Source organism: Osmia lignaria, chromosome 2 (genome assembly GCF_051020975.1).
Source record: "Osmia lignaria lignaria isolate PbOS001 chromosome 2, iyOsmLign1, whole genome shotgun sequence".
Lineage (NCBI taxonomy): Eukaryota > Metazoa > Arthropoda > Insecta > Hymenoptera > Megachilidae > Osmia > Osmia lignaria.
Window position 1 is genome coordinate 6,353,363 of NC_135033.1, and position 22,415 is coordinate 6,375,777.

General features: G+C 45.5%; 1 protein-coding gene and 1 long non-coding RNA gene across 2 annotated transcripts in view; one reads left to right on the forward strand and one right to left on the reverse strand.

Moving 5' to 3' along the window:
- LOC143305385 (uncharacterized) overlaps positions 1-13,836 on the reverse strand; it is a 127,581-nt gene extending 113,745 nt beyond the window's left edge. The window contains exon 1 of the long non-coding RNA XR_013062274.1: positions 13,313-13,836. This is a non-coding gene — a long non-coding RNA (uncharacterized LOC143305385). The remainder of the gene's footprint in view (positions 1-13,312) is intronic.
- A 315-nt stretch (positions 13,837-14,151) lies between these two features.
- LOC117605794 (uncharacterized) overlaps positions 14,152-22,415 on the forward strand; it is an 84,905-nt gene continuing 76,641 nt past the window's right edge. Inside the window, exon 1 of the mRNA XM_034327513.2 lies at positions 14,152-14,283. The gene's annotated coding sequence lies outside the window, so the exon portion shown is untranslated. The remainder of the gene's footprint in view (positions 14,284-22,415) is intronic.

A 22,415-nucleotide genomic window follows, 5' to 3' on the forward strand; every position in this document is an offset into this window, starting at 1 on the left:
GTTAGAATCGCATGCGTTCCGATCGCTTAATCTTGCACGAGACTCTTTTGTACTTTCTACATCGAAGTTACCACATAACGCGGTGTTTCTTCTTCTGTGAGAAACGAAGCTGAGAGATTGTTTGTTAACAAACGGAACATTTCGAATAATTTCTCTTTCAACATTTGTCGAAACAACACGACCAAGGAAAATTTCATTTCTTCTACAAGAAAATTTTATCTTTCTCCTCAACCTCGTGTTTCACTTGGAAATTCTGCTTCGATCAACATCACGAATTTCAACTTTTACACGGAAGACGAGTTATCCACGGGGTATAGTTGTTCGAACAGGGGAATCGGTGCACGAGTCTTCCGATCGCTCGTTACCAAGGAAAACCACAGCGATCGTCGGTAGTCGAAGGCTGTTACAAGGAAACTTTCGCGTCGAGTCGTAGGAACATTAAAAGACACACACGGTGCGCGAATAGTGATTACCACGAGGATGCTAGCAGCTATGGCTGCAGGTTGATTATCTCACCTGTCCGGACTCTTTTACTCTCGCTCCCGCTATAATAGGTTCCTCGTCTCCATGCCAGTGGTCTACCGCTGCCACACTCGCCATGCGATTATATTTCTTGCTCCCCTATATCTTTCCCTCCTCTCCCTTCACTACCTCCCACATACCGGTCTATTTCTTTCACCATTCCTTATCCCTACATCTACTCTTTTCATGCTTATCTTGTATAATCAATAGTTTTAATTTAATAGTTTAATGACCTTCTATCTCATTAAAGCGTGCAATTTCCGGAGGTAAAAGAGTGTTTCAAGTATCTTTTCATTTGGATTAGCAAAGAAATCGAGAAATGGATCTGTGATAAATGAAGAAATCACGGGCGTGGTGTAAAATTGCAAGGACTGGCAAGCAACTTCCTGTTAGAAGCTTCCAGGTGGTCCTAGGAAACGATTCCCACGCATCATCGTTATTACAACTATCTTCATTGGATCCCCATCGTAACGATTTCAGCGTGTGTATCGTATTATATGAAACGTACGTTTCACTTCGCAAATGACAATTTTAATTTTCAAATAAGACGCTGTGTCTGCACCGGTGTTCGCAGGTCGAAAACAAATCAGGCATCATGTTCACCGTCGGTGTGGACATTTTCTCAAGGTAATGAGCCTATAGCGAACCCGTCAACAAATAGCGCACACTGTTCACAGTGTACGTCCTCGTAAGGCGGTACATCAAAGGATCGATTCGCGAATCGTTGGCGAACGGTTAGTGTGAACGCGGCATAAGCAATCTCGAGGAACGAGGGAGGCGAATCGAATCGTCGAAAGGGCGCACAGAAAACTCCATTAGACGTTAGATCGTTCATCGTCGCGCGAGTTTGGTCGTGTGTGCAACAGCATGCACGTCGCTCGATGCGTCGCGTTGTAAAGCGAAACGGCTCGTAGAGGAGGAAGAGGAAAAGGGCAGAGAGGAGGACATTGCGGCGGCAACCGCGGTGCCAGCGAGCAGAAGAACAGTCGCTTTTTTGTCCAAGTCAATATATCAGCGCGGGGGCCATGTCTAACGGGTAATGCACTGCTCGATCCCTTCTGCACGACGAAAGGAAGCTGCTGCTGCAGCAGCAACAGCAGCGAGCTGCTATTCGCCACGAACGCTCCGGGCAGCCGAGCGATTGTCGTTGTCAGAGAAGAAAACTACTTCATTTTCCACGTTAACTTCACGGATGTCGGACATCGAATGGCTTTCGCGATTGGAATATTTTCAGCGAGGGAATCTTGTTCCCCTATTCGAAGCAAAATCTATTCTATTGTACAGGAATAGGTGTTCTTGAATTGGAATCTAAATTCAAGGTGTTCATATTTTTTTATACTATTCGGTTTAATATTTTACACAATTTTCAACCGAGTTTCTTCGCAAATATCGTAAATAGGTCACGACAGTCTGTTATTCCTCGACCAACTACTAGATTTGTATTTAAGGAACCACTCGAAGAAAAAAACAACACCTGATGGTTTGAATAATAAGTGGTACTCTAGAATACGCAACGAAAGCGGTAATCAAAGTTTATAAGCGCGCATAATTGCGATGATACGAGAATTTCGACGACGTCATTCACCCATTATAATTTCGAATCGCGACCAAGGTTCGTCATTGTGAACCTTATTAACCCAGAAAAAGTGATCGTCTGCCATTGCGCAAATAGATTGAGGTGTTACATCGTGAAACGGTATATACCTATGATAATCTGTGAAGATTGCTTGAAAAAAAAAAAAAATTGTCGGTAATTCACCTGGTGTGCTTTTAACACCTTGAGCCTGGCTGTGATAATAATACCACAACGCTCTCAATTAACTTTGATATTTCATTACAAAGATATTCTTAGTTACCGACATGAACAGTTCATTAATTAATTGAAATGATCAGTCTGAAGATAACACAAATAATAATTCCATCTTCAATTGAACAAATGATATGTATAAACCTGACGAGGGTTCCCACACTAGATACACCGGACACGTTACGTTCTCCAAGCGTGGAAGAAAAAAAAAAAAAATTCGCATTCTTCAAAATTTACCTCTACGCTTCAATAACCATTTAATTTTTTTCCCCATAGCGCGTACATTCAATCTCAATCACTCGATCGTTTTCAACGTGCAGAAACTTCATTCGTTTCCACGACGACACGAGGCTTCATTAAACGTTGAATCCATCGGTGAAATAGGTGCCACTAGTAAATATACACCCTGTATGCGTACACATATCCTGGTCGCGTCACCATCGAACACTCGCCGTTCAATTAGCCTCGCATTCCGCCAGCGACAGATGTTGCTACCACCCGCGGCGCGGCACCGTGAATTTGATCGAAGGAATATGGATACGCTCGTGGTATCGGTGTTAAAGGTTTCACGCGGCGAGTCGAACGGTGGACGACGAGATGACCGGATGGTTCCGCGTGAAATATCAAATTCATAAACACAATTAATTACGAAATTACGGTAATGGCAGTTTACCGAGCCCGAGCTATCAATTGCAGGAAGAAAAATATCCGACCGATCGAACCCGGATCTTCCGCTTGCCAAATGATTATTTTACACCGATTAAGGCTATCGATACGAATCGATGATATTTCGAAGGGTATCGAGATTTTCGGTGAAAATTCATCGCCCTGAATAACTCTTTCGAGCGTTCTACAGAGATAAGTGGTCTTTCTTTCGGATGCTTGTAAAGATTCGAACAAAACGCTTGCATAGTTGTGTCCCTCATTTTTCATACTCTTCCCTAGAGCATCAAAGCGAGGAACGCCGCTTCCTCGTCACTTCTCTCCTGTACTGCAAATAACTATCGGCTTGGTGTACGATCTCGGTACAGCCTGTGGCGTCGCGTAAGCGGGCAGCATGAAAACACGGTAGCGCGCGGTGTGCTCGAGCGTTTCGCGTGAACCAGATACACAGCCGTCGGGACCCGTCACAGTAAATTATCATTTTCATAGCGGCGCGCCGGTAATTTCGAGCCGGCCACGGCCAGGCCTAAGGCGCACCGGTGGTTACTTTACAGGTAAGAAAAGAAGATCGCCGCGCTTCCTTCGCGGCTCGTTCGTTCGATAAGAAAATCAACGGAGCTTCGCCGGATACGCCGGCAGGGTCTAAGAATGCTTTTCGCGGTGACTTTCGCGCGAACTCGCTGCTGCCCATCGGCGGCATCGTAAATCAAGGGAGAACGGGGGAGCAGGAAACAAGGGGAACGGAAAAAGGGAAGAAGGACGAGCGTTTCAGGCGCGAACCGTGTCTTATAGGTGAAAGATGGCCCGGGTTTGCTGGACGATCGACCACGAAAGCTCGTCCAACGAGATTTCATCGGAAATTCGAGAATTAACAGTTCGACATTCAATGGTTTAATTATTTTTGGAAAAATCCTAGAACAAAGATGAATTGATTCCACTTCCTACCCTCTTCAGCATCGAACGACATCAAAGGAACACAATCTAAAATCAAGATCAGCGCATCCTCGAGATACCGTTTCATCCGTTCGCTTATTTATCTCCATCATCTCCCATCGCGCTGTCCAAGCGAACGCTAATTAATAACAAACATTTATCCACGAGCTGTGCACGATTAGGCCGGCCGATAAGGCCGCCGGTCGGTTCCCACAGAGAGGCGTTCGTTAGAGAGCTCGTCTCAGAAACGTAATCATTACCGTTGTTATTATCGTTATCGTCATTATTATACCATGAATAACTAAAACGCGCGGACGAATCGGCGAAGTCATTCTCGCCCTCATCTGGCCGCGGTGGAGGAGGAAGCCGAGCTTGGCTTTACGGTCACGGCTCGAAGAAGGATGAACGAGAAGAAGAAGAAGAAGAAGACGAAGAAGAAGTAGAAGAAGCGGAGGCCTTCGCGCCTACGTTTTCACTCGCACCGTCTCTTCCCTCTGTCAAGCGTCTCTTTTCCACGCCGTCTCTATACACCGGGCACACAGAGGCCGAGTATTCGCCAATTAAGCTCTATTGAAACGGTCAGGCACCGCAAGGTGGCCTCGCGCCCCAGACCCGGCCGTTAAATCCAGATTAAGAGCGGCCCATGACACGTTGAATCCGCGGCTCGTCGATCCAGAAACATTTAATTTAAACGTTACCGCCTGTTGCCAGGAGGAGATATCTCTTTATTCACGAGGAACGGGCCCGAGAGTCGCGGTCAGGCCCAGGGGCGGATTAAACATCCTCTCTCTGGTTTGCCGAGAATTTATTATGAGCGATTCTTTCGCCATCTACAAGCTATCCTCCTCTATCCCCGTGTATTCGCCAAAACGATTGTAATCTTTGAGACTTTATCGAAGCCGATAGAAATATCATACAAGAGCTATCAAGTGCAATCATTCTAGCTTTACGATGAATTCTACGTGGATCTCGAATAAGCCTCAGCTCGTTCGTCGTGTAAATGAAAAGCTGATCCGGCATAAAGGAGGCGGAGAACGAGCGAAGGGCAAAGAAAATGGTTCGCGGTCGTCGGAAGATTACGATCTTCGGCCACGTAACCTGTAAAGCTGCGTCTCCTCCTCCGCCCACTTGTCCCTTTCGATGTGTTTATTCAATGATAACAAATTACCGAACGAATCTGTGCAGTCATACTCTATAATTGCGACTACCGTGGCCGGCGGTGGCCACGGTTGTCCGGCCGCTCGTCGATGAATCGTTCCAGGAGGTTAGGATCCGCGAGAAAGTCGAAGGTGAAAAAGCTCAGCGGCAATAACAGGGGCCACGGTGTAGATCGACGCGTGTAAAAGCGTCAAAAGAAGCGCTAAAGAGTATATGCCTCGCGCGCCAAACTATTCATTCTATTTCTATCGCGTCGATGATTATATTGCCGGAGCCTTAACGCGATTTCTTTTCCATCCATCGTCGGCATCCTAACGTGGAATTATTCTGCGTTGCACCACCAGGGCCGTCGACCTTTAACAAAACAGAAAAGAACCCCGCAACGATATTTCGCGCCGTGAACGCGTAAACCCGATACGATTAGCATCTTCGACGTAATTGGCGACCGCTTCGCGTACGATCGCCCCAACCCGATAAGCCCTGGAATTTTTGCCAATCCTCCCGATAGGGTAGACGATGATTCATCTAGCTTTATTACTCGCGAAGCTTCTTTCGGCTTTGGAGTTCGAAGTAGGAGGAATATCGTAATCTTTTGCATCTTACGGAAAATTTTACGAAAGTAATTCTAATCAAACGTTTGAATCAATAAATAGCCGATCAACTTTCGATACGAAACGAGACCGCGATTCGAAAATTTCCGGATCATTTTCAGAAGCCTCGAATTTCTCCTGGACGCGTCGAGAAACGCCCGTCAAACGTCAATCAAAGGAATGGCGAGCCACGAAGGTACCATAAAGCATGAGCGTGGAAGAGGTGCAGCTGGAAAAATCGATCAGCTTGCGCGGAAATGTAACTCGTCTATTGCGCGCACGTATACGCGCTGGTGGACGTTCCAGACTGGGGATACAGACTGTCGGGCTCGAACAGCCGGCAAACTCTCACGGCCTCTGAACTCGTACTCGTCATAACTGCAAATGGAATGAATACCTGCCTAGCCGTCTATAGTGGTAGCCACGAGTGGCCATTGCCGGTAGATGGTTACTGGCATTTACGGCACTAACCCACTGAATGCAAGCTCTAAGATTGGCTCGAGATATTAAGCGTGTACACGCGCACGAACGCATTAGAGACGGTAAGAGCGTTAGAGGAAGAAGAGGACGCGACGCGTACACGCACACCTCGTCACTTGCAGAGATACGAGGTGAGGATATACCTGTCTGGCGAGGCGTACGACGGTAGGTAGAGAGCGTAACTCCCCGGAGCAACGAATTACCGGATGACCCGTCGACGACGAAGACAACGACGAAGGACGATGATCGCGATGCTGTGTACCGTCCGGCTGCGTGTGCACGGTGCAACGCGATGATCAGGGAAGCAAGGTGCGAAGGTGGCATCGACTCGAGCACCTGCTACCGTCATTATCATCAGCCAGACGGTTCAGAAAACACGGGGAGCAAGGAGACGAGATTCGAATCTAATTCCTGCCTACGGCTGCAATCCGCTCTCGTTGCCGTCCACGGTGCTGCGGGTCAGCCTTTATCCGATTTACAGTGCCACTCTCGTACGCGCCAGGCCATTACCATTGCCCGCCACCACCGGACTCATCCACCGCGGGCGAAACATTTGTCCTGCAACTTCTCACTGCCTCCGCGCTACGGTCCCCACCGACAAGTTACTTCTTTCGCAGAAATTGATGACACACGCAAAGGTGCGAATCGTCTAAGCGGAGCGAACTTGTCGCGATTTTCTACCGGTACAAAATCTTTCGTCGTAATCTACTTCTGGATACCGGTAATTTTCGATTACTTTCTTTAGAATCTTACCGGAGAGCTATTTTGAAGAAACGAATCGGATCTTGGGTAACTCCTAAATTTCAGATTCCAAGGAATTATGAACCTGTTGCTTTGGAAAGTTAAGTCTCCGGGGTTCCCGGTTATCCAGAGACATAATTCTAGGAGTAACGTGTTTTCTTTCAAAATATCTCGGTGACTTTTGGAAACTAATGAAGTTGGAAGCTGTAGATAGGGGAATAAGAATAAATCAAAGGGGTCCGCGTTGATTCGTTCGCATCGATAACGTTCCGTTGGGAGCGTAAACTCGACTCGTCGCTTTGTAACACTCGAATCTCTTGGTTTCCTAGGTTTATGAGAAATATATGCTCTAAGAATGGCAGCGGATAAGAATGAACGACCGAGAGAAAGGTATAGCTCGACACAATCGTACATTAGGCGTCCCGCGGTGGTTCGACGATGCGAGGAAACGAGACCTCACCGCGGGCAGAGCATTATCGCGCGAAGAACGACGGGAGAATCGCGAGAATTCGAGCGGAAAGAGAATTACGAGGCGCGGACGGTCGCCGAGTGAAATGTCGGCGTGCCGCACGAACACTTCTTTCCAGAGAGAAAACGAGACGGCACGAGGAACTATTCGTCGGTGTATCGGGACGCCGATCGAATTCAAATTATTCCAATCTCGCCCTAGGCACCGAAATCGATGGATCGATTCTAATCCAGAGGACTGGCTTAAAGCCGGTATCGGTATCGAGGTATCGATGTCTCTATTAAGAAACTCTGTGATCCGTATTAGCATTCGTGTGGTAACTTAATTTATTTCGTCCGGTATTGCTTTCTCATCTCCGCATTATTCGGTAGTTTGATTGACGGAATATCATAGCATGAGGTTCTTTATAAATATTCAATCGCGACTTCAAACGGCACCTTACTATTCTATTCTGATGATCGACTAACGCTTGTTATTGGTCTGTAAGAATTTACAAGAGGGCACAGATTTTGTATGATTAAAGTAAATTTTGCTCACAATTGTCTAAGAAATCCTTCTGATGAAGCTCCAACGAAGCTTCCAGTCTCGGTAAAGAGATGGCACTGGCTGCTCTGCTTATGAGGAATCAAGTCCCTAACATCCCCTAATGTCCATCCCTCTTTGTTTCGTTTGCATAACCAAATACTAAGATTATTTCCTTCACAATGCAAACAAATTATATAAAATATAAGAAAATCGAACAATATCATGAGAGAAATATTATTATAGATAGTCACCTCTACCTAATCTGAACCACCCTCCTTGATCAGTTGACTAATTAAATATTGTCTAATTATTACTTTCACTGTAACTTTAATTATACCAAATCAGACCATGAAATCTTTTAAATTCTCAGAGAATCCATTGTTCCCAAAAACTAATTCCTGATGTGTATCAACGAAATCCCGTTCTTCCGAACGATCCTCAACAATGCCTTCGAAAATCTCGCAAACTAAGCCGAGCGTAGCGGATATACGGCACACGTCGTCCGACTATATCGGCTCGTAAAATAGGGAAGCTCGCGCGCATAAAGAACACGGAAGGAAGAGATAGAGGCGAACGCGAGAGCGAAGGTGGAAGATAACCGTCTGGAGTGTGTGGACCATAGGAACGTACCACCCAGCGAAAAATTAATAAATCCTGCTCTTAAACAAACAAACTCCACCCACCCGCGGATCGGATAAGGGACCGGTCATTGATTTATTAATTTAGAGCTGCCCATTCTAAGACACGACCGGGAGAACTGGCCGAGGGAATATACTCTTGGGTCGCGCCTGTGCCCGCGCCCTCGCGCTCCTTCATAGCGCTTCAGGACCCGAAGTTAAGGGATCCGCTATCCGACGTGGTATCGGTAATTATAGCCCTGAACGCGGGCGCGCGTCGGTTACGTTCATTACTGAATTATCGGCTCTGCTCGGCAAACAATGTACCCCTTTCGATCCTCCTTTCCCCTTCAACCTCCATCCTACACCCTCCCTCTATCTATTCCCTTCCTCATCTACCTCTACCACCATTCTCTCTTTTCTCCTTTGTTTTTCCTATCCGTTCCCCTGTTTCTCCTTCACTTCCAATATCTTCTCTCCTCGCTCGCGGAGAAAGAGACTGGGTGCTATCTGATGGGCCACGGGCTGAACTACGACCGGCTCTTTTTCTTTCCCTTCTCTCTTTCTCTTCTTCCTATCCTTCCGCTCTTTCTACACGGTTATCTCGCCTGTACCGCGAAATTCCACGACTTCCTCCACCTTTTTGCAAATAGCTCAGGTAGGTAATATTCAACGCGCGAGGAGACGATTGTTGGATCAAGTTCTATTTTTTTGAATAAAAATTGAATTTTTAAAGCGACTATTTGATTGCGTTAATCGTTATTGTTAACATTCTAAGGCGGTTAGATGAAGAGATAAAAGAGTACGACGAAATGATTGATAGCGTTATGTGCAACGAATTTCGCATAATACGAGATCGGTCAAATTAGATGGTGGAAGCGTGATTCTATTATGCATCGTAGCGCTTCCCGATACGCTGAAATTTAATAAATTCGAAGTTTCGCGAAACCTCGTTACGAATACGAATTTTACATTCGCCACGGTGTTATTAAGTGTGAATCGACCTTAATACCTAGGTGCACCGTATGACTATAGGAGAGACGCGAATCGGAGGATGCGGCATAAACCTTTGCTTCGTCATCCACGATGAGGAACGCAAGAACGCGCATTACCCACGGATCGCAGCGGCTTTTCTGGTCCACCGTGCGACCGCTTCGACCACCACCATCGACCGCTACCACCTCTTCTATCTCTCCTTATCTTACTACAATTCCTCATAAACTGGCTAATATAAAATTATAAACGCGAAATAGTTGGTGATCTAAACACCTCTTCCCACTAATTTAACTAAAATTTATTCAATTTTTTTTCTATTTAGTAGTCTTATAATAGAGATCAATACCTGTTTCACAATTTTTTATAATTATCAGTAGAACTTTTCAAATGTCGAAAAAGAGGAGATTTTTGAGCTGAGTAATGCTTGGAAGAACCGAGACAAATAACAGAATCTTCTCTTTTACAATACCACCCGGTACCAGCCCTTCGGTTTAATTCCTATCTCCAACGAGCATCAAGCTCGTGCTCGGTGAATTGTAAATCGAACCTATCATCCGAATGTAAATCCAGCGTGTCGATAAGCACTCGAGTCGCGAGCAAGAGGCAGGTGCCGATGATTCACGAGGATTCGGTTGTACTGTTCTCTTTTTCGCGCCACGATTTTCTGGTCGTTTCAGGGCGAGACTTTATAGAGTACTCTATCCAGCTTTCGCTCGTAGGTCACGCTGAAGAAGAATTCCGCGAAACCATAGCGGATCTCGACTGACACGAAGTTTATGGTTCCGGAGCTGCGCGAGTTGTGGTCTTCGAAGTTAGCGACCGAAAAAGAGAAAGCTAGAGACGAGGGGAGAAGAGGTTCGCGGCAAAATGTAACAGTCTACGAAGGCAACACTAGGTATAAATATGCAGTTCACCCGTGTCCGAGTTGCGTCGGCGGATAATTTATGTCGCGGTGGCCCTGCACCGCCCAGTTCGCCCTAAAAATTATTTATTTGATTGAGCGTTGCTTCGAGGAAGGCTATTCTGGGCGAACCCAGATAATCGCCCTAGAATCTAGAAGATACTTCTATTGTTTCGTACAAAAGAGGGAGCACGATTCGGTGACTGATAATTGTATCAATTTTTAAGATTATTATTATGAGACCTACTTAAATTTTGAATTAAGTAAAATTAAATAAATTAAATGAAATTAAGTAAATCGGCATCAAAATGAATTCTAAATTGTCCTGATACCTTTGATACCGCTGTTGCACGCGATGCATTATAACAAACGATACTAATCTGGTATAATTAGGTACACCTGCGAGGCTGTTGCAAACAATGTCGAAAGTGCGAGCTTCACGCATGAATCATAATATTACGACCGATGCCTTCGAGGTCGAGTTACGTTAATCACGAGTCCAAGAGATCGATGCAGATGCGCGTTATATACCTGCTATCATTGCCTAGTCGGTGCTCGGCACAAGAAAAAACTTGATTGCGAGCCTCTCAACCTATAACTTTCTACCTTACGACCCATTAGCTTCCCACACTTGACTCATACGCGTACCGGCCGAACAATGCCAAGCATTGTCTCGTCGCGACTATAATTCGTAATTAGCCTCCTGATTAATTATCGATTTATCGGCCAATTATTATAATTATCCCTGGCTTCGCCCCGCGGATCTCGTGCACTAGAGTAATCCCGCCTTTATCTGATAGCCCGAAAGGTCTCTCTTCCCTTTCGTTTCGCTCGACGAGCTTATACACACACATAACCTTCCGCGAGCTTCGTTCGCGAATAGACAAACACAAGTTCACCGGCTGCGAAGAGAACATTCTCGCCAACTAGCTTCACCGTTGCTGTCTGTATCGTGATTTCGCGACGCACCAGGAAACCCTGTTAAATTGGCACAATTACCCTCTCGCGTGGACCGCCTCGATATCTTAACTCGTTCGCAAGACTCGCACGCGAATCGAGCTTGAGCGGAGAACACGTGGCTCGACCGAGACGAACGCATCGGGTTACCAAGGAAATAATTCAACCGGTTAATACGCCGTGATAAATTACGTAGGACGATAATCGATGTCTACGCCTATGTCATCCAAAGTAATAAATGCACCGCACCAGGATCTACGAGCGTCGCGGTTTATCGCGCCACCGGACGCTCACCGGTGGTTTCTCCAGCGTGTGGAATCTTTACGATTCGCGGAACCCTGCTCGTTTGATCGAACCCGGGCCGAGTGAAAAATTAACGTCTTACGAGCTGAATGTTTAACGACGCTCGTCTTTTTCTCGGTATTCCGCGAGTTGCGAACGCATCGAGACCGAGGACGGTTCGATACCAGCTGAACGGCCGATTGGAGGAGTGGTCGATCCCAGATACGAGGGTCCACCTAACTTTATTGTATTTAATTAATTACTCCGTCCAATACCCGATCCTGCAATTTGTACCTTCCCATACCTCTATCTCCCCCTTCTACACCATTCCTCTTCGTTCTTGGTCGCCGCCTCCGCTCCAAAGCGACCTCCGGAATCTCTTTTCTTCTTTACAAGAGAATCCAGACGAGTCGGATTCAACCACGGACGGGAGTATATCGATTCGTTGCAATAATTACCACGAATTTATTAGTGATCTCAGAAGTTGTTAAATTAAGATACCGAGTGTACTCCGAATTTCTTATAGTACGATACCAACTTCTACTAATTTTGATTTTTACTAAAAATCCTACTCTTACTTTCAACGGCAGCCTGGCGTATTGTATGAATTTTTCAAATATTTCTAATTTAACTAATAATGTAAGGTAGCAAACTGAAAGGTCAAATTTGAAAAATAAAAAGAAATCGCTTGATCGCCAATAAAGTAGATCGACGAATCGAATAGTATCGTACGAAGCTGCCAGGATGACATCGTAAATTATAAGCAACTCCTGTCCCTTGAATAAGGAATAAGCAGCGTATAATAGGGAATGGCAACGCGTAGCATAAATCAGAGTTAGAGAGAGCTGATCCTACGCAAGCCGTCTTGCCGCGGATCATCCGTATGCGTGTAAGGTGGCGTCACAACATCGGTAATGCGACCGTAATGCTAATTTACTGTTTATACCGAGCGAATCTCCCTCTTTCATACATCCCCCCTCTCTCCCTATATCGCGTCGATCGTCGTTCTGGTATTAACACTGGTTCCTTCTAAAGACGCTTGACCTTGACCCTAGCTCGACTCGATTCGCGTCCATGTAGAAACATAAATGTACAGGTCTAGATAATGAGAAAACGACGCCCGAGGTATAGGTTAAGCTTCGACTTTGCCTTGTAAACGCGACTATTTTTCTCCTCCCTTCGTATGCAGCTTCTTAACAGTCGTGAATAAGAGGATAGAAACTACCCCGAGATTGATGTATCGTTACACCATAAAATCGGGGTTGTGTTTAGTAATAAGATAAAGTATCGCTGGCGTGGAAAGTAATAGGGTTAAATTTATGTTCGCGGCTTTTGAACGATGCTTTGCACGTGTAACCTATTTCTAACCTAACATTGCACGCACGGTTGCAATTACTCAATACCGAATTTATTTTTGGGAATTCTCTACCTTTTTTTCACTTTGAAATTTTATCTTTAACCCATGGCTAAGTTTAGATTTATTTCTTTGTAAATAAGTTTCTATGATAATTGCTATGATAATATGATAATTTCTACGCTTCCTTATGGTAATATAATGTACATGTAACACATATGATATATTCGTTGAAGTAAAATAATTGCAAAAAGCAGGATGCTAATGTTTTTCTGCTCCAGTGTATATTTCAATATAATCTTTGCCATTGTACTCACCAATCTAGAACTCAGCACAGCCGCCCACCATGTTCCCCGGCTATTGGCTCGAATTTAGAGCTCTTCATCCTTTCAGATTCCTTCGTCGGTGTTCCGTTCTTTGTTAGACGCAGCATCCTGAAGTGGCCAGGAGTGGAGGTCGAACGAGAGCTTCCAGCACGGCTCAACACGCGGATAAATATTCATCCAGCCGGAGGTAGGTCGGTTAAAAAGGCGTTACACTATTGAACCACCGACGAGTGCACTTGTAACGCGACGTTTGCAAGTCACTTCGTGACCGAATCGTGAGAAATACAAACATGGCGTCGACCGGTACGCGCAGTTAGAAAATCCGACTCGTTCGTATTTGTACACACGCGACCCGCTTTGTGTTCCCCCGATAACACCAATCATTGCGAATACTACGTACCAAGACTATTTCTAACACTGTCACGGATAATTTGTGCATTAAAACTCGACGGGAAAATGCACGATCATCGCAAACGTCTTCCGTTGCCGCCAGAAAAAATCGGAGTGAAGACATGGCGACCATGTAATGCGCACTAATTGTGCGCAGTAGACATTAGGGTGAGTGCGCAAGCTGCTCTAATATCGCGCATCAGTGAACCTAGGTTACGTCAAACGTCAACAGAATCGGAACACGTGTTCGTCGATTTTTCGCTTATTTAGGAAATACACACGCGTTTTGAAATAGCACGGAATGTGTACGCGACGCGAACACTAGTGTTTGACTCAAAAATCCGTAAACGTGGCCGAGTTTTCTACTTTGTCGAGAAAAAAGTGTAATTGTATCGTAATTGCGTAATTGTGTGTTGTACCGTATGCAGAGGGGAATGCGTGACGAGTTGGATATCTCCATGAATTTCCACGCACACGTCGTACCGGTGCTCGAGCAAAATGTAAACTGAATTGGAGCAACGTAATTGAGGCGTGAAGGAACGACCACTTACCTTGGAGCGTTGATCCGTAACGTAAGTCGAAATAGTTTGAATACCTTGTTCACGTGTATGAAATAGGTTACTGTTTTTGCTGGCCGTGTTGATACAGTCGAGTAGCAATTATAGAGATCGTTAGAAGTCAATGTACATATATTCTGTTTCATATGTTTGTTATTGATGAAAATAATCTATATGATGTTCCATTGTGGAAGCTATAATTGATGTATTGCTTACGAGCTTCGATGTATGTATGTATACGTGTGCATATACGCTTCTGGCAAACATGGCGGCCTAATTCATATCTATAGACAGCTGCGTTTAAATATAAGAAACATTAACGAATTATTTAATTGATATTGAAAAGAAGTGACACATAGTATGTTATTACGAAATGATTATAAAATCATGGGTTAAACTTTATTTCTGAGAAACTAATTTTTTCACCGTAAATTTTTATTAATCGCTCTCTCTCTTCTCGCCAACTTCACATTATTCCTTAGACGAACTGTATATATGTCTCACTCTTTCTTACGCATGGTAACGCGACGTTTGCAATACTACCTCTTCCATGCCATCACACACAATAATTTTTAATTTCTAGCTATAGAAACCTACTTAAGGTACTACTTTCTGTACTTTTTCGAGGTTTTTGGTGTGGGTATATAAATAATTATCAAAGAAAATGTAATTTTGCAACTCTTCTCCCTTCATAACTATTCAGCGAATGAATTGCTGAACTTAAAATTGGTATCATTACACTTTATTTAATAAATACTTACCATATATACGGGTTTTAATGAAAAAGAATTGATTTCCCAGAGATAAAGTTCAGATAAATTACAATATTTATTTTGACATCTGGTACTAATTGTAAGCCCGGTTTGTATTTGAGATCGTCCAATGAAAGAAAGAGCGTTTAATTGCACGCGTGCGATCTACAATATCATGTTGTCGAGCAAAAGTGACTCTCGTTAATCCAAAGCCGAGATACACGGAATGATTGGCCATTTCTTTTCCCCCCTTGTCGTTGTTCACCCTTTCCGATGAAGAAGGACGCGGTACAAAAGCGAAATAAAACGATGCGAAGGGGAAAGGACGGGAGAAAAGCGTGGAACCTGGCTCCGGGATATTAACATTATAAATCGTGCAGGCCGGCGACACGCCCGGGGCGGAGCCGATCGTATCGACTCGATACCCACCTCTGGGCTCGATATCGATTACACTCCCGTGATTGGCAGGATTCGTAACACGCCACGGCTATCTCGTGGCGCGACCGATCGATCGATCGATCCATCGATCGCGCGTATCGCAGCGTGCAGTCCTACGATGACCGCGCGACTTTGTTACCCTTGAATCGCGGAATTCCTCTCGATCGACGCGCACGCAAGGGTAACCTTGAATCCTCGATAGATATCAACGTCGATAGTCGATGGATTAACTTCGTGGAAAAGTCTTGTCACCACTTCGAGGAATCTGAAGCGATCCATGAAAGAGGATCCTTCAGAAGTTGCGATATTTTGCCTCTTTCCAGTAGCTTTTTGATTTAATTTTCGTAAAGCTTTGTGTACTATGGGAATTTGAATTAAAATTGGATCGAATGATTCTTTTGAAATGGCGTATAGATATGGGAAGGTTAAAATAAGGAAGCATGCAAAGACGAGGCCTTGCTCGCCTTCGAGGTCGATTTTACGATGTACGGAAACCGGGCGCGAAAAATTCCTCTGGAAGTTTGTTATTCCTCTCGCTCGTCCCTTTCGCGTTAACTGCCGTGGCACGCCGAAGAGCGGACCAACTTTGCGGTCGTGATCGTTCCGTTCTTCCGAACAATGGGCAGCCAGTGTTCAGGAGACTGTGTCAAAGTGCCCTTTTATTGGGTCGTATTTTACCCCCTTCGTATTCGAGAAGTTCGTGAACCAAGCCAGACGATTCACGACGGACACCGTCGATCGAAGGCGATCGATGGCTCGTGTTCGTGTCTGTTTCGGTCTCGTGTCCCTCGTGATACAGCTGTGTTAGAACCTCGAGTTATCTCTATCGTCGAGCACGAAAATCCTTACCATTTTCCTCTGCATTGTTCGTAGTCGTATCTTTGGAATTTCTTACCGTTTAACCGCTTGTTTCCCGGTTGAGATTGAAATTCTCAGGTGAAGGGAACTTTCGATTGACAGAACCCTCGGGACGAGGAATTCCGCGGGAAGAAGTCGACCGCACGAGAACGAAGCGAGTATGAGAACGCGAGTGTGGGCACGTCGCGTCATAACTCGCCGAGCATTGTAAATCACGGTGGACGCCTCGTGCACCCATAGAAATGGTTATATTCGGCCATAACGGCTCGTACCCACCGCGACGACGACCAAGCTATATTTTAATAGTAACGATAAATTACTTACGAGGAGGGAATCGCGTCTCTGAACTGGCGGTGATGAAACCCTCACGCGGAGAGGGCGCGATCCTCTTCTTCGGCGTCCTCGAATCACTTCTATCCTCTTTGATTCAGAAATTAGAGCATTCTAGATAAATTCAGTCTATTAGATCAACTAATGACTATTTGAAAATTTATTCTGGATAAATTTTACTGGAATTACCTAGTCGTACTACCTTCCTGGTTAAAGTCCTTTAAACATAAGTGAAGAAATAGCACCTGTACATTACCACAGCGAGATGCTACCACAAGGTACCATTTTCCCACCGTGTCTCAAGGAAGGCGTTCGTTTCCAAGAAAACGGAGATTCTCGTTTAATGCCAGCGATGTACGCGTCGATTATTTTCAGCGAGCTACTGGCTAGTTTAATTGCTGAGGAGTAAGATTTTCGACGCCCACGGCGAAAGAGAATCGCTTGCCACGTGTTCTAGAAACGCGAACTTACCCGGGAACACTAATCACTCGTTTATCTGACCGCGTGGAACTGTAAGATTTTCGTTTTTAGATATCTCGTTTGGTGACAAACCGAGCAAAATGATATTACACCCTGTGATATTTCTTGGCATGTATATTATTTTCTCAGGATAATAATAGTGGCAGTGTAGAATCATATTATCATCGTTGTATTTTTCCGAAAGAAGTAATTGAAATGCATTAATTACTAAAAATTTCGCAAAGTTCCCGTGTTCTTTCTGGTCCAGCGAGGCTGAAAGTCGTGCAAGCTTTGCTAACTGCTCGCGAGCCCATCGCCCACGCGGCGTGCAAGGTGGTCCGAGCACTTGAGATCTTCGGGTCTTGGTCTCTGGACACTTTTATGCCCCCGACGACGAGCGACGACGACATCGCCGAGCACCTTCCACACGGCGTGGGCGAGTCATGGGAACCTGCAGTCCGACGTACCTCTGCTTGTTTCCTACTCGACCATTTGTACAACGTTAGTACCAGCGGACCCGCGTTACGTCCGCTGCGTTATATATTATTGTATTTTAATTGATATTGAGGGAGACACACCCGTTCGGGGCAAACTTGGAAATTTGACAGACGTTTCCTCTTGTCAGCATAGGAGAGGTGTTCATATAGTTACAAATAGAATATAAAATTAAAAATATAATCCTTTAAAGCTGTTGTAGACTATTCACACGCGTATCGTAATGACAGTGAGTCAGTTCTAAATGTTCTTCTCTTATAAAACACTAGTATCCTTTGTACGTAACAGAAACGCGAAGAGAAACAGGAATTCAATGAATTAGCATGAGCGATCTTCAAGCATTTCAAGGTTCAAGTAGACTATAATTACATTTACGACGTGGAGGCGTGAACTTGGAACACCAAATGAAGTACAAAGTAATGTGCACCTTGGTTCTTGCCCGCTCAAACGAGTTATATTCTTCCACCTCCTTCGAAGTATACCTTTATTTATCCTCTTTCTTCAATATCCCTGCGATACTAGAAGATCCTTGAATCTCATCCAGCTTCCTACGTATCCAACCATAAGCAGACACCATAAGATTCTCCTGAAAACCTCAGGTGTCTCGAAACGTTCCAATATTTCGTGCATCCAATGATTTCCGGTTTTGTCTGGTCGTAATGGATTAATCCGAGGGGGTGGAGGTAAGATTTGACGATTGTCCCGGAATCTGCTGATCGATTTTCGATCGTGGGACACGTGGACGTTGCATCGAGCGATTTACCGTGCTGGAATGCGGCGCAAGGTGGTACGCGATAGAGAAAGAGGAGAAGCTGGCAGGTTGTGCGAGGCGAGAGAAGAGAAGCTCCGTGACTCGTACTCGACGTTCCTACATACCCATCTCGTCGTCTCTTCTCTCGTCCATGACGACGCTTCTCCTCCACCTCCTCCTTTTGCACCGTTCGTCCTTCTCGATCCTCCGCTTCGTACGTGTTGGTCAGGCCCCGTGAGAGCTGTACGTAATATACCGGCGAGGGGCCGAGAACGTATAAAACGCGTGTTTGTGCGCGCTCGGGCCAGCTGTTTGTCTAACACCTCGTACCTGCCTGAGGTCAGTGGCGATTCTGTTACGAGTGGCCGGGAACGCGGGTTCGATTCACGGGCCGGGGTCAACGCCACGTTCCTCCTCTATCGACGCTTCTCCTGAAACGTTCGGACAACGGCTCGGTCGCCGCGACGCGACGTCCTCCTCGGTCTCGTGCCCTCTTCAAAGCCGTCATGATTTATGCTTATTCGGTGGAGATGAGTTCTCTGGTCTATGCGAACTCGTGGCTTCACGTTTCTCAAACATTTTCATCAGAATATCTATTAATTTTGTAATTATAAAATTTTAATTAGATGGAGGAGGAGTAGACTGGACCTTTTAATTCCTCTAACGTGTTTTCTAAGGATGATTATCGTTGTTAAAAACTCTAGCTATTAAAGGGTTGATCATTTGTCAAATATAGCCAGTCTTAATTATCCTTTACGAAAGGGATCGTATACTTTCCCAGCAGTGGGTAATTCGTTCAGAAACTCGAATCAGAGTTCCTCTAAGCAAGAAGGTCTCATGCAATATTGAACAAGATGCTGAAAACGACACGTTCCTCGAGATATCGTGGTCCATATTCAACGGATCGTCCAAGTGTTCGCATCTAGACCCGTCGTCGAGCAAGGAGTAGACAGAGTCGAAGCCGTGTCTGCCCTCGGATAGGACGCGACGCGAAGGCAATAACTCGGTCGTGATCTTCTGTGCTAAGGAAAAAGTCGGTCGACGGTAATAAATACATCGCGAAACGGGGTAAGTTCGAGGTAGCCATTGATATTCGCGTGGTTCGTTTCTTTCCCGGGCGCCGCTAATAACTTATCCTGTAGACGGTGGTCAGCTTTCTTGCGCGTCTATCGGGCGTCTGCAGCTCTCGGTGGAGAGGCTGCGAGCAGTCTTGTCCCTCGGGTCGCTCCTCGGGGGCGAGTGATGTTTTCTGTCGCGGCTAGCAGCTCGCTGTGTGGTCCTCGTGTCAAAATGTGTCAAAACTCGAGTTCGCGGTCTCGGCGTCGCCGGTAAAAAGCGGTTCGACGGCCCTACAAATTAACGGGCCGTCCTGCTGCCCTCGCCGCTAGCAGCCAGAAAGTCCCTCTTTCCTCTTCAACGACCGTTCCACGATATCCCTTCCAGGGTTAGAAACAACCTATTCCGTACGCGACCGATGTTGAACGTCCTTGAAAATCGACGGTGTACCAGCTTTTTGCAACGTTCGATCTCGTTGAGCTTTGAAAGTCTCTCAGGACGAGAGGAGACTTTTTCCGACCTCGCTTCGGCTACCATTTCAAGCAGAATCGACGGAAGAATTTCAAGGAGAATCGCGACACGAGCGAAACGTCCCCGCGAAGACATACCGCGCTCTTATCTCAAACGTTACTCGTTGTTTTAGCGGCAATTATCGCGGGTGTTAAAACGATCGTCAACGCAATCGCGGCTTGTCCGCGAGGATACGTGAATATATACGTATGTCGAACCTTTAGAATGCCACCGTGCTATGAATACTCTATCGGATGCTTGAATGAAAACGATTCACCGCGGGAAATTGCTCAACGATCGTTTCTTCGTCGCTGTTGAATTCATCGAAGCCGGAGTCGAACGGTTATTCGCAACGTCGACCTTAACACCGTTGGAATTTTGCGACGACCTTCGCGGAAAGCATCTCCGCGTTTCCTCTGGTACACGCTTCCGTCCCGCCTCTGGGCACCCCCGATTCAGATAAGATCGAGGTTTTAACGGGACACAAATGGCGGGCTATTGTTAAACAGAATCGAACCGTTGATTTTCTATGGGATACGGCAGCGTCATTGTGCGAACCGCAACTGGATGCGCTCTCGTACGCGCGTCCGATTGCGTTCTCAACCACGAAACGCGAGGTTGTTTGACGCTTCTCGATTTCCAGCGATAAACCTCCGCTGCGTTTCTACCACGAAGAATACAACCGGATACGCACGGCGTTACGGTGACACGACATCTGTTGCCGTTCGATGTTTTGATCCCACAGTGAAGTGTTTTCAAACCGAGGAATGATATATCGAGAAGGTGCTGGTATTTGCTTGGCAGGCTCCTTCTACGGGTGCAAATCCTATTGTTGCGTTCTGATATTTGATAAGGTGCACAGGACTTGAGGCTGCTCGGAATAATTGCGAGTCCCTTGTGCGAGGAGCTGGGGTAGAATGCACAAATTATCTTACCTATTGTGCAATTTTATTTGTATTTTTCTTTTTCAAAATTCTGTTTTGAAAATGTCATAGATTACTATTAGATTGTTGTAGATGAAATGGCTGATAAATTCAAAAAATTTTCTGAGATGTGCAGAAATGCATCTATATTCAAGTAGCTGTACTAAAACCAATCTCATATTTTCAATTTCCTTACCAAAAATACTTATCTTTTCTTTGCATCGAGCTATGTAGAGTACTCATTTTCTCCATTAACTTCTCAAGAAGGGATTGCACAATTCCTATAGCCGTAGAGAGACAGATAAGAACCTTTCAGACGGTTGAGAATCCCTTGAGACTGATCCAAAAGAGATCTAAGGCGGCTAACGAGCTTGTCTATCGTGTAAACTCTAGCTCGATTATCGAAGAGGTATCTATTGTGTACGACACAGATCGTTCCACTGCGGAGAACGATTTCCTCGTCGATCGACGATTTATTCGTGGATCTGCAACATTCCTGATAAATCCTTATTCGCGCTCAAGGATCTCGTCGCCGCGCGGCCACTCTCTTTCTGCATTATATACTTGTCCGACATTGTTATTATTGCGAGCACGAGTGCAGCTGCTCACCGGGAATAATAATGATCGTTCGTGCACCCCTTCGTTACACGGACGATATCGAAGTCACGTACGTTCGTTATTGTTATTTAATCGGAGGCATTCGTTCGAATTAATCGCGACACAACCACTGAAACGTCAAATGTCAGAACCTTAGTGGATCGTTAGATCTTACGGAGGCTGCAATATAGTCGGTTCAAAGCTTTTGTATAACAGAGTAGAACGAGTTTGTACAAAAACCCCTGTAACAAGTTTCGGTTAATCCTCGGAAGGGCCTGCTCGTAGATCACGCTTAATTAACTGCCGCAACGTGTTATTAGCCAATTGGTAATACGTTAAGGGAGCCGCGAAAAAGTTGGTGGCGGAATGTTAATTGAAAATTAACAGGAGCGTTTCGATAGGAGGGTCGGACGTATTCGAGCGACACAATGGACGCACCGCGCGGTAATCCTTGGACAGCTTCCGTACGTGCGATCCTGCCGCGGACTCGAGCATCCTCGAGCATCGTAGCTCGTTATTACGAAGGCGAATGGGTCGACCGCACGCACGGTTGGACATGGCAAAAAAGTCGTTTTCGCGTAAAACGATCGGCGTTGCTCGGCTTTCCGTCGTAAAGTAGCGCCCACACGCGCCGATGCTCTGCTCGCGTAAGCACCTCGCCGCCAACAACGTGAGAATGTCCGCGGCACGATAAAAGTTACGCTCGTGAATTTTACTCTCCTCTCCCTGGTGTCCTCGAAGCACGCGAAAAAATCCGATCGCAGTTTGCTGCTACTCGAACTTAACCCTTTTTTCAAAGAATTTCTTTTTTTTCTAAATAAATAATGAAGAATATTAGAAATTATTTATGACACAAATTCTTGAAGCAGGGATCCTTTGCCTTTGGTTTTCAGGGGGTTTAAAGTCTTTAATCGATATTTAATTATAGGGCACCTACTAAATGAATCGATTCATTAATCACAATAAGGTTGTTCCAAA